The sequence below is a fragment of the Rhynchophorus ferrugineus genome, unplaced genomic scaffold (genome assembly GCF_030347505.1).
Source record: "Rhynchophorus ferrugineus isolate W39M unplaced genomic scaffold, kcgeb_rfMv2 rfM3, whole genome shotgun sequence".
NCBI lineage: Eukaryota > Metazoa > Arthropoda > Insecta > Coleoptera > Curculionidae > Rhynchophorus > Rhynchophorus ferrugineus.
In genome coordinates, this window is record NW_027472582.1 from 20,514,864 (window position 1) to 20,525,481 (window position 10,618).

At 32.6% G+C, this 10,618-nt stretch overlaps 1 long non-coding RNA gene across 2 annotated transcripts; it reads left to right on the top strand.

Moving 5' to 3' along the window:
- Positions 1-1,940: 1,940 nt before the first annotated feature.
- Positions 1,941-6,084, top strand: LOC143193012 (uncharacterized). 2 transcript variants are annotated; one of them, XR_013004926.1, is made up of 4 exons: positions 1,941-2,039; positions 2,099-2,206; positions 2,266-2,496; positions 2,567-5,259. It is a non-coding gene; the product is annotated as an uncharacterized LOC143193012 (long non-coding RNA). The 2 variants fall into 2 exon arrangements; XR_013004927.1 differs by having other exon boundaries at positions 1,949-2,039; positions 2,099-2,496; positions 2,567-6,084.
- The last annotated feature ends 4,534 nt before the right edge of the window (positions 6,085-10,618 follow it).

The following is a 10,618-nucleotide window of genomic DNA, read 5'->3' on the forward strand; positions in this document are numbered from 1 at the left end:
GTTTTAAGATGTGGATTTATTATATTGATTACACCTATACATCAATTTTTAAATTTATTCACTAAATTTAAAAATTTTAAAAATGGCCACCTGGTAGTTTTTCAAATATACGACAATGGTACCGTAATTTAGTTATTGTGGTCTAACAAACAGGAGATCATAAGTTAGAGTTTAGCATTTAACTATTTTACTAGTGTCATTTATGCGTATTAGTTTTCTTATTTTTATATCACATTAAACAAAAAGCACAGAAGATCAGACTCAAAACCAAAGAACTCTACTGATTAGACGGAAGATTCTCCTGACTTAACTTAAGATGAAAAATATTATGAAGTGCAAATATGAGATTTCACTAAAACGTCAAACCACATATTAATCAGACTCTGTCAAAACAAAGTTCTTCGATTAATTACTCATGTTACATAACCAGTGAAGAATAGTACGATGAAGTTAAATGGATTTATGAAGTTATCCAAACGAAAAAAATTAAATTTAATAAGCTTATTAAATCACAGCAACGTGGAACCAATACAGCTACTGAACAACGCGCAGGAAATCACACTAAACTAACAGGTTAATTGAAAAGTCCACTGCCTAACACATAGATGGCGCTACTAGAATTAAATCCATATGTTTTTTAGTTAGCCCTAACCCTCAAAAGATGAGTGTATAATTTTGACAGCTGTCGGATCATTAGTTTGTGCATTATAGCATTTTGAGATAAGCAACTTTTGTTATTGTGAAAAAAAAACATAAAAAGGAATTTCGCATGTTGATATAATATTGCTTTTTAAAGGGAAAAAATAAAATTAGCAAAAAATTGGCTTGATGCCAAGTTTCAGGATACTGCTCCAGCAAAATCAACCATCAAGGATTGGTATACTAAATTTAGACGTGGTGAAATGAGCACCAAAGACGATGAACAACAACGGACGCCCAAAAGAGTTTCTTTAATCAAAAAACAACGACGAGTTGATGATTCGGAGCAGTGTCTGAAGATGATCAAACGTAATAAACCTGAGATTTTGCATCGATATGTGACAATGGATGAAACATGGCTCTATCATTTCACTCCGAAGTCCAATCGACAGCCATCCGAGTGGACTACACACGATGAACACGCTCCAAACCGTGGGAAAAATAAAGAGTCAGCTGGCAAGTTTATGGCGTCTGTATTTTGGGATACGCATGGAATAATTGTCATTGACTACCTTGAAAGAAGGACCATCAACAGCGACTATTATATAGCGTTATTGGATCATTTGAAGACAAGGCACCTTGTCACAAGTCAGTGAAAAGGATGACAAAAATCCATGAATTAGGCTTCGAATTGCTTCCTCATCCACCGTATTTTCCAGATCTGGTCCCAGCAACTATTTCCTGCTCTCAGATCTCAAAATAATGATCGCTGGGAAGAAATTTTCGTCGAATGAAGAGGTGATCGTCGTAGCTGAGGCCTATTTTCAAGTAAGGGACAAACCGTACTACAAAAATGGTATCGAAAAGTTGGAGGGTCGCTATAATCAGTGTATCATCCTTGAAGGGAATTATGTTGAATAGAAAAACCTATTTTTGTCAAAAAAATTTGTTTTACTATTATAGGCCGGGAACTTTTCAATGTACACTACTAATGGATGTGAATAAAATGCATTACATAGTTTATCAAAGTTTTTTTACACATACGCCATCAAGATGTTTAATGTATTGCCTACTGCAATTTGTCGTTTTAGAGTCAAACAATATTATTTTTCTAATTTTATTCTAATTAAAAAGAGACTCAATGCTGTCCTAACTAGCCTACCAAAGTCGTTCGGCTATCAAACGTATGCAAAATTCTTCAAAACAACAGTGATAAGAGGTAATTAAACGGCAAACGTAATTTTAATGTTTTGCTGTTTTTATAAATTTCAAAACGCTGCTTATTATTACTTTGATTGAACATTCCGAAGCCAGACAGAACAGATTGCTTTGAGGTTACTTTTGTTGAACAGGAACGAGATAATGGAGGCCCCCTCTTGCCAGTAAAATTCGTTAGAGAGGTAAGCATTTTTACTGTTAAATATTAATTTGCTTCGATTTTTATTGAAAATATTTTTAGGATGTTGCAGCTGCACTGAATATTAGTATGGACACTGAAATATCTCAAAAATTAAAAAATGCTTGATACTAAATATATGAACTCTATAGGATATTAAATATATGAAATGTATAAAAATACTGAGTAGTTTTTCAATACAAATATAATTTAATACAATTATTTCAAAGGACACCGTTAGTCTGAAAAATATCGAAGAGGTCTAATGGAACTTGCTTAATTGATATTGCTTTTAAAAAGATACAATTTTTAAAAGCCTATAATAAAATGAAGGAAGACTTTATTTCACTTTATGTATTTAGATGAGACATGGATATTTCAGAATGGGACCAATATACCCAACGGTTACTCATGGCAAGATGTTAATAAAAATAGTGTTACGACAACAAAAGTTGATGGAGGTAAACGGTGGAATAACAACTGATCAGGTTTTATTTATTAGTCATAGCATTTATTAATAATTCATCGCAGATATATTGGAATTCATGTTGGAAACAGGAATGGTTAATAACATCTTCGGTTCGGATGAACTCAATCAGATATATTGAAAAAGAAATTGACGAAAGATTGAATTGTGAACAAATGTTAGATAGATTTGAAATGAACAGCTTAGTTATTGAGTTGAGTGGAACTTTCTGAATATGGGATTATGATTCAATGAGTGATGACCGAGTGATGAGAGTGGAAACTACTAAAGGTGAGTATATAATTAATATGTAACTGTAGGAAATATAATTGTAGAGTGTAAAATGTTCGTGTACACAGATAAGTGTGTAATTGTTCACAGCAATATTGCGACGTTTTGACGTCACATATTTAGATGAGGTATGTACAAAATATCTTTGGATTTAAAAAATTAATATGCTTTAGTTTGTTAAAGTAATATAGAAGATAAACATATTTAGTCTGTCGTGTTTACAAGACTAAAGCGTGCATAACAATATATCCAATTTATGATCAACATAACTATCAATCAGATCAGTTAATACTACATAACTAACACGTATATATACTGTAGGGAGTAACATAGAGGAAGACTCCAATGAATTATGAATTGCATCTATCTCGAAGTTCTTTAAGGAATATTTTATGGAAAAATATCAGCAAACTTCAGCAAAAACAATTGCTTCCGTGGAGAAATTGACGCCAAACGATTCCGAGTAGGCTGACATTCGGTGAATAATCTCGATATGAGATTATTGTTGATTTCAAATTTCGCAAAATTTTGTTCAATCTGAGTTTTATACTGTTACAAAAAAACCAAAACAGTTCGTGAAATGAGTTCTTTTCTTATGGAGGAGCTTTGGATTTCAAAAGGCACAGTAACACGTAACAGAATTAGTGTCACAATCGATTTACTAAAAGACCGGTTTAGTGAACACAAAATTCCCAATTTTGTAGTTGTGAAATGGCCTCCAAGATCATGCAGTTTCATACCAAGAGACTATTGCCTGCCAAGAAAGATACTGGAAGACAAACTGAACTTTATTCTAGCCGGCTGCAGCTAGATATTAGAACAATTGCAATGTCAATTTTATTCATATTTATGTGATTTATTCATTTTAAAATCCATTTAAGCTTTCTCTAACCCATTCTATTTCTATATCTATATACCTTCGCTATCCAATTCATAAATAAAAAAGTTGTAAATAGATATTGAAATTTGTTGAATACGTAACAGGTTAATTGAAAAGTCACCGGCCTACCATAGTAAAACATATTTTTTTGGCAAAATTAGTTTTTTCTATTCAACATAATTCCCTTCAAGGGTGATACACTGATTATAGCGACCCTCCGACTTTTCGATATCATTTTTGTAGTACCATTTTTCCTTTGCTTCGAAATAGGCCCCAGTTTTGACGATCACTTCTTCAATCGAAGAAAATTTCTTCCCAGCAAGCACTCTTTTGAGATCTGAGAACAGGAAATAGTCGCTGTGGGCCAGATCTGGAGAATACGGTGGACGAGAAAGCAATTCGAATCCCAATTCATGGATTTTTGCTATCGTTTTCACTGACCTGTGACAGGGTGTATTGTCTTGGTGAAGCAGCACTTTCTTTTTCTTCAAATGCGGCTCTTTTTCGGCGATTTCGTCCTTCAAACAGTCCAATAACGTTATGTAATAGTCGCTGTTGATGGTCCTTCCTTTTTCAAGGTATTCAATGAAAATTATTCCATGCGTATCCCAAAATTCAGATACCATAACCTTGCAAGCCGTGTGTTTTGGAGCGGGTTTTATCGAGTGCAGTCCACTCGGATGACTGTCGATTGGGCTTCGGAGTGAAATGTTGGAGCCATATTTCATTCATTGTTACATATCGACGCAAGAACTCGGGTTTATTTCGCTTGATCATCTTCAAACACTGCTTCGAATCATCAACTCGTCGTTGTTTTTAATCAAAAGCGAGCTCGGAAGCTCGCACCGACTTTGCAAAGAGATTTTTCATAGCCAAATATTCGTGAATGATATTATTATGGACACGTTCAGTTGATATCTTTAGAGTGTCCGCTATTTCATTCAATTTCAACTTACGGTCATTCAAAATCGTTTTGCTGATTTTTTTAATGTTTTCGTCGGTAACAACTTCTTTTGGGCGTCCACTGCGTTCACCGTCTTCGGTGCTCATTTCACCACGTCTAAACTTAGCATATCAATCCTTGATGGTTGATTTTCTTGAGCCAGTGTCCGGAAACTCCTAATCAAACAAATTTTTCCTTCAACTGTATTTTTCCCTTCAAAAAGTAATATTTTATCAATACGCGAAATTCCTTTTTCATCCATTTTTTACAATAACAAATATTGCTTCATTCAAAATGCTATAATTCACAAACAAATGATCCGACTAGGGCTAACTAAATAACATATGGATTTAATTCTAGTACGCCATCTATGTGTCAGGCTGGGGACTTTTCAATTGACCTGTTAATTAACTAGGCTTATAATATGGCTGTCCCTTTAAGTTGTATACTCACCAACAATTTGTATTTTTTATATTAATTAAACAAACCTAAATATCAAATAAATTAAAGATATTAAATAAATTAAAGATTACAATAATGTTAAGAAGCTTTATCAAAAATTAAAGTAAAAAAATACTGTGCTGTTACGAGACAACTATCAGTAAAACTGAATAAATATTTTAATGAATAAATTTGAATAAAAATGTTCTATTTTTAATTAACATTAAATAAACATGTCCATATAAACAGCTGCTAGGAATCACTTGAAAAAACTAAAAAAGGACTCTTCAGTGAAAACGTAACGTTAGACTTCAATAAAAATATCTGAATGGAGAGGAGAAGTGAAAGGTAGTAAAGGCTTAAAAAGAGTTAGATAAAAAAAGAAAAGGTTTTATAAACTGTAAGCTTTTTAAGTAGGCTGTATCCAAACAGTTGCCAGCTTAGAGAGATCATTTAAAAGAATTAACTTTCAAAGCACAGTAAAGAACCATCACATTGAAAGGACTTGCCAAATAAGTGGATTATAGGCCAGTAGAATGTTAGGTAATATTAATATAAATAATAAAGTAGTTGTTGGTATATAACTCCTAACTCAATATCTATTATTCCTATATTCATTTTCCTAAACAAATATATACCGAGAAAAATTACTTATTTATTGATGACTAGAATAAAGTGTCGCGAGTCATCGTCCATGCTCCATATTACGTGTCCAACAAACTGATTCAGCGCGATATAGATATAGCGATTAGAACCCATAACGAGTGTGATTCGGAGTCTTAGTGCGAAGTACTCTGAAAGACTACTATACGATCTACCGTACGAACTAATTAATAAACACATAGAGTGAGATTTAGTAATCTCCAGAATAAGTTAGAACGTTTTTTAGAATAAGTTAGGATAGACTTTAAAATAAGTTAGAATAGTATCTAGAATAAGATTTAGATTATAAGTTGCGTTGATTACAAGCAGTTGTACTTCTACATGATAGGACGGTTATATTAGATTAATTTTAAAAAATATATTGACGAAGTAAATTGTTGCAAGTAATTGGTCAATTGAATTGTTCACTTTTCCAATTCATAATTATTCAAGAAATGTTTATATTTTAATAATGCAATATTTTTACAGAAAAATGCGCATTTGCATCAAATATACATCAAAATATTTTAAGCTAATAGTTTAAACTTCTACGCCTCTTTAAAATTAACCCAACTGCGATTAATAATTTTGGTGTTGCTAACTTCAAATCATGAATGCTATTGTAAACAGCTGAGAATATTATCGTCACTTTTATATAATTGTCACCAAAACCGACAATTGGGAAATGACACGGGGATACAATACAAAGTGTCTGATGGACTTCTGTATCAGATTTAATTATGAAACAACAACAGTGATAGAAAATAAGATTTAAAGCGTTCCATGATTAGTATATGTATACACTGTGTAACTTAGTAAATTAATACTAAAAAAAGATTATTTTGTATCGAACACAAGCACATAATAACATATGGACTGAAAAGTCCTGAGCATAACCAAAAAAACGCGTTCAAAAAAACAACGTAATCCATCAAGGTCCACACAAGCAATCCAGCACCGCTCTAACATTTCAATACCACTTTTGTAGAACGATTTATCTTTTGACTCAAAATATTCCTGTCACCATTTTCTGTCCACTCAGATAACGATCGTTTTGAATCCGGAGTGAAGTGATCCATGTTCCATCCATTGTCACATATCGATGTAAAAATTCTTATTTGTTAGGTTCAAACATGATCAAACACTGCTCAGAATCATGAACACGTTCTTGTTTTTGGTCAACAGTGATCAAACACGGCACCTACTTTGAACAGAGCATTCTAATAGACAAATGCTCATGCAATAAGTCTTCTGGTGTTACCACCTCATTTGGTCCTCCACTGCATTCTGAATCATCGGTGTCTCTACGACGACGTTTGAAGTCAGCAAACCAACATTTTATAGTTGTTTCTGATGGAGCAGAGTATAACACTTTCAAGCTATTGCTTCGCTTGAACGGCATTTTCCCCTCAAAAAAACAGGGTAAAATTAAAACATGTCACTCTAGGCACAATAACTCACAAAATTATGAGTAGAATATCATAAAATTTTAACAACTTTCCTTTGAAATGCCAACTGAAAAATCGGTGGATGCAATAAATATAGCGCTATCTATGTGTCAGGCCTGGAACTTTTCAGCCAATCTGTTATATATTAGAGCTAAACTACAAAAAGTTGTGTAATTAAAAAAAATACATTTACACGTCTGTTACAAACAATAAACTGCAGCTTAACCAAAACACCAAAATGACGAACCCAGAATACACAACACACCGTTTGCTTCTACAAGGGCTGCCCGATACTCATCCCAACACAATGGTAATAATAACCGACAGCAATATAGGTAGGCAAATACAATGAGACCTTTTCATCGGCATTGTGCAAGATATCTAAAGGCGTATCTTTGCTTTTATCTTTCCGATTTAGACGGGCTATTATTTTCGGAAGTACATCTGTACGGTTATGTTTAGTGGGGCAAAGAATTTTTTCTAAAATAACAACACTGCATTGGACGAAACAGAAACATTCTCCTTTTATTAATTTCCTCTCTGCGGGGGGTTCTCTATTTGAAACATTTTCAGTTAGCTCCGGTGTACCATCATGGTTCGGATTAATAGTTGGTGAAGTGGTAAATAAAAAAAATAATGTGGTGTGTATTCATATTCAAGTTTCTGTAGGTGGATGTTTATATATTTGATTATTTATGAGGTATGTCCAAATATAACACTACACTGATAAAAAAATTATAAGACATAAATATCGAGGTGTGAGTTTCATCTGCTGAGAATAAAAAATGTTGACAAAGCTATTAGTTTTATCATGTCTTAATTATAGACCAGTGCATCTTCATTAAAAATTCGAACCAAATCATATTGAAACTGCCTTATTCGCCTGATCTAGATGCGCCAGACTAGCTGTTACCTAAACAAAACAGCTTTTACAATATCGAACATAATAATCGAGTAAAAAGTTCACAACTAGCGTTGAGAACTATCGACCGTTTAGTAATTTTTACTACTTTTTACTATCGATTGTTTCAGTAGCTATATTCTGGTACTTCCTGCGAATGATTTTTAATGTTCTTGTTTTGCCGTCGTAAACGCGATCTTAAAAGCTGATATGGGGATTTTATGTTTATATATAAATATATACTTTGGTTTTGTTTGAAATATTATTGTAAATAACAATATACATTAATATAGCAGCACTTATGAACTCTATTTTCCAATTTCATTTATTAATGTAATAGGGTAAAAAGAACAACACTTAACACATCAACACTTAACAACACGATAAATAGTAAAATAATATTGACTGCATATATGTTATTTTGGCAATTATTAGATAGTTTTTTATAGACTATAAGTTTCTTCATTAATGTTTCAAAATAATTTATATATATTATTTATTATTTTAATAATTAATAATTATTATAATATTATAATAATTAATAATTATTTTATCTGAAAAGAGCGCGGCTGTTAAAAAATTCATAAATTTTTATTTAATTCATTAGTTTAGAGATCATTACTCCATTCCTTTCTGCAATCAAGTCAGATATATATAATATAAAAATAATTTTACATAATTCAAAATGAATTTGTTCTTTTGAACATAATAGAATCCAGCAATTACCTCTTTCCTTTTCTTTCGCAAAAGATGTTTGAGAAGGGATAAGTATGAGAATGAAATAGAAATATACCATTTATTTTATTATATTATGGCCAAATAATAAAATACGACGAAACATTTTTGGGATCATATAATATTCCTTTTTTCACACTACCACTTGACAATTTAAAATTATTTCAAATGAACTGAGTTGTACAGAGCAAATGAACAGAGAATCAAACAATTATCTATAGTCATGTCTGATATCTAATCAAGACTCTCTACATTTCTCAGACTTACGCACTCTCGCCTCAGCTGGCTCCCGCATCTTAGTTATGTTATGAATAAATGCTTGGCAGATATCAGCCTACTACGCACATTAGCCAACTTTCATTGGGACGCCAATAAAATCACTTTACTAAATATATATAAAGCCTTAACGCTAAGTAAATTGAAGTATGACTGCCATTTCTTCATTTCCGGTATCCCCTCTTACTTAAATAGATTAAAATCAACACACAACTCAGATTTAAACCAAGACTTCTCTCATTACAGACATTTCTTCCCCCAAACACCAAATTCAGCTTCTCTAGAAAGCAGCATAAAGGCTCAAATCACAGATTTCAAAAAATTTGTGATGGCTTATCGCTAGTTTTTCCACCAACATACATCTCCGAAAATAGATTACTTTAGCAAATATAACTGTCGATCTCGCTATGAAGAGTCTAGCAAAGGATAATTTCAGCTCTAGCAATATATGCACCATTTTCAATCAAATTAAAAGCTAAAAATAGGAGCAGCATTCCCATCAGTGCTATCAGAGGGACACTTCAATCTCCCCATCTCATAGACCATATTGATAGGTGAACTATTCGCCATATATAGTGTAATGAGTTCCTTAAAGAGCCTCCAATCATCTCTACCTTTACACCCGCTAGATATACTTATCCGCGAATTAAGTACTACAATAGAAAGAAGCCGCAAAACCATCACTTTTATGTGGTACGAGTAGATTACTTTGGTAAGGAAAGGGAAGAATCATCGATGGAGAACTTCCTTTTTTGGAGTTGGGGCATGAAACACCACCCCACTATGATCTTTAGGCTTCTATATCAACTCGTATGGAGCCAAATCGAAAACAATAAGCTTTGGGAGATGTAAAAAGTGTTTTATCACTAAGTAAATTGAAGTATGACTGCCATTTCTTCATTTCCGGTAGATGTAAAAAGTGTTTTATCACGGCCTTAATACCGCCAATATAAGCAGACGCAATTTAAACATATTCTCGAGTCTTGGCCACTGCAAACTGATCCATGAAGTACTCATTAAGGACAGAAGTCCACCGTTGTGCATCGAATGTGGTTCGTCACTAACTGTCAAATACATACTGACGGAGAGCCGAAGATACAACACTCAGAGACGACTATTCAACCTAGGAGAGACGATAAACCAGTGTCTTCAGCTAAAGAATCTATTAATATATACTCCACTCGACAGATTACTTATCTTTATTAAGAATGCACATTTAAATATTTATATATCTTATTAAATTATCACCATCATAGGTTGTACGAATTTTATACTATAACATTCACCTATCAATGCATATAAATACTTTTATATTTTTTTAATTGTCACCTTATAATATATACTTTATATCTTAAACATTTAACTTATACTTTATACTCAATATTTAGTATTATTCCTTACACTCTATACTTTAAATCTTACTATAGATAATGTATATTTTCATGTGCTATACTAATATGAATGTATATTACATTATATTACATTATAAAACTGTGAACACATCCTAAATGGTTCAGGAGGCTGATGGGTCTATAATAAATAAGTAACTAACTAAGGACA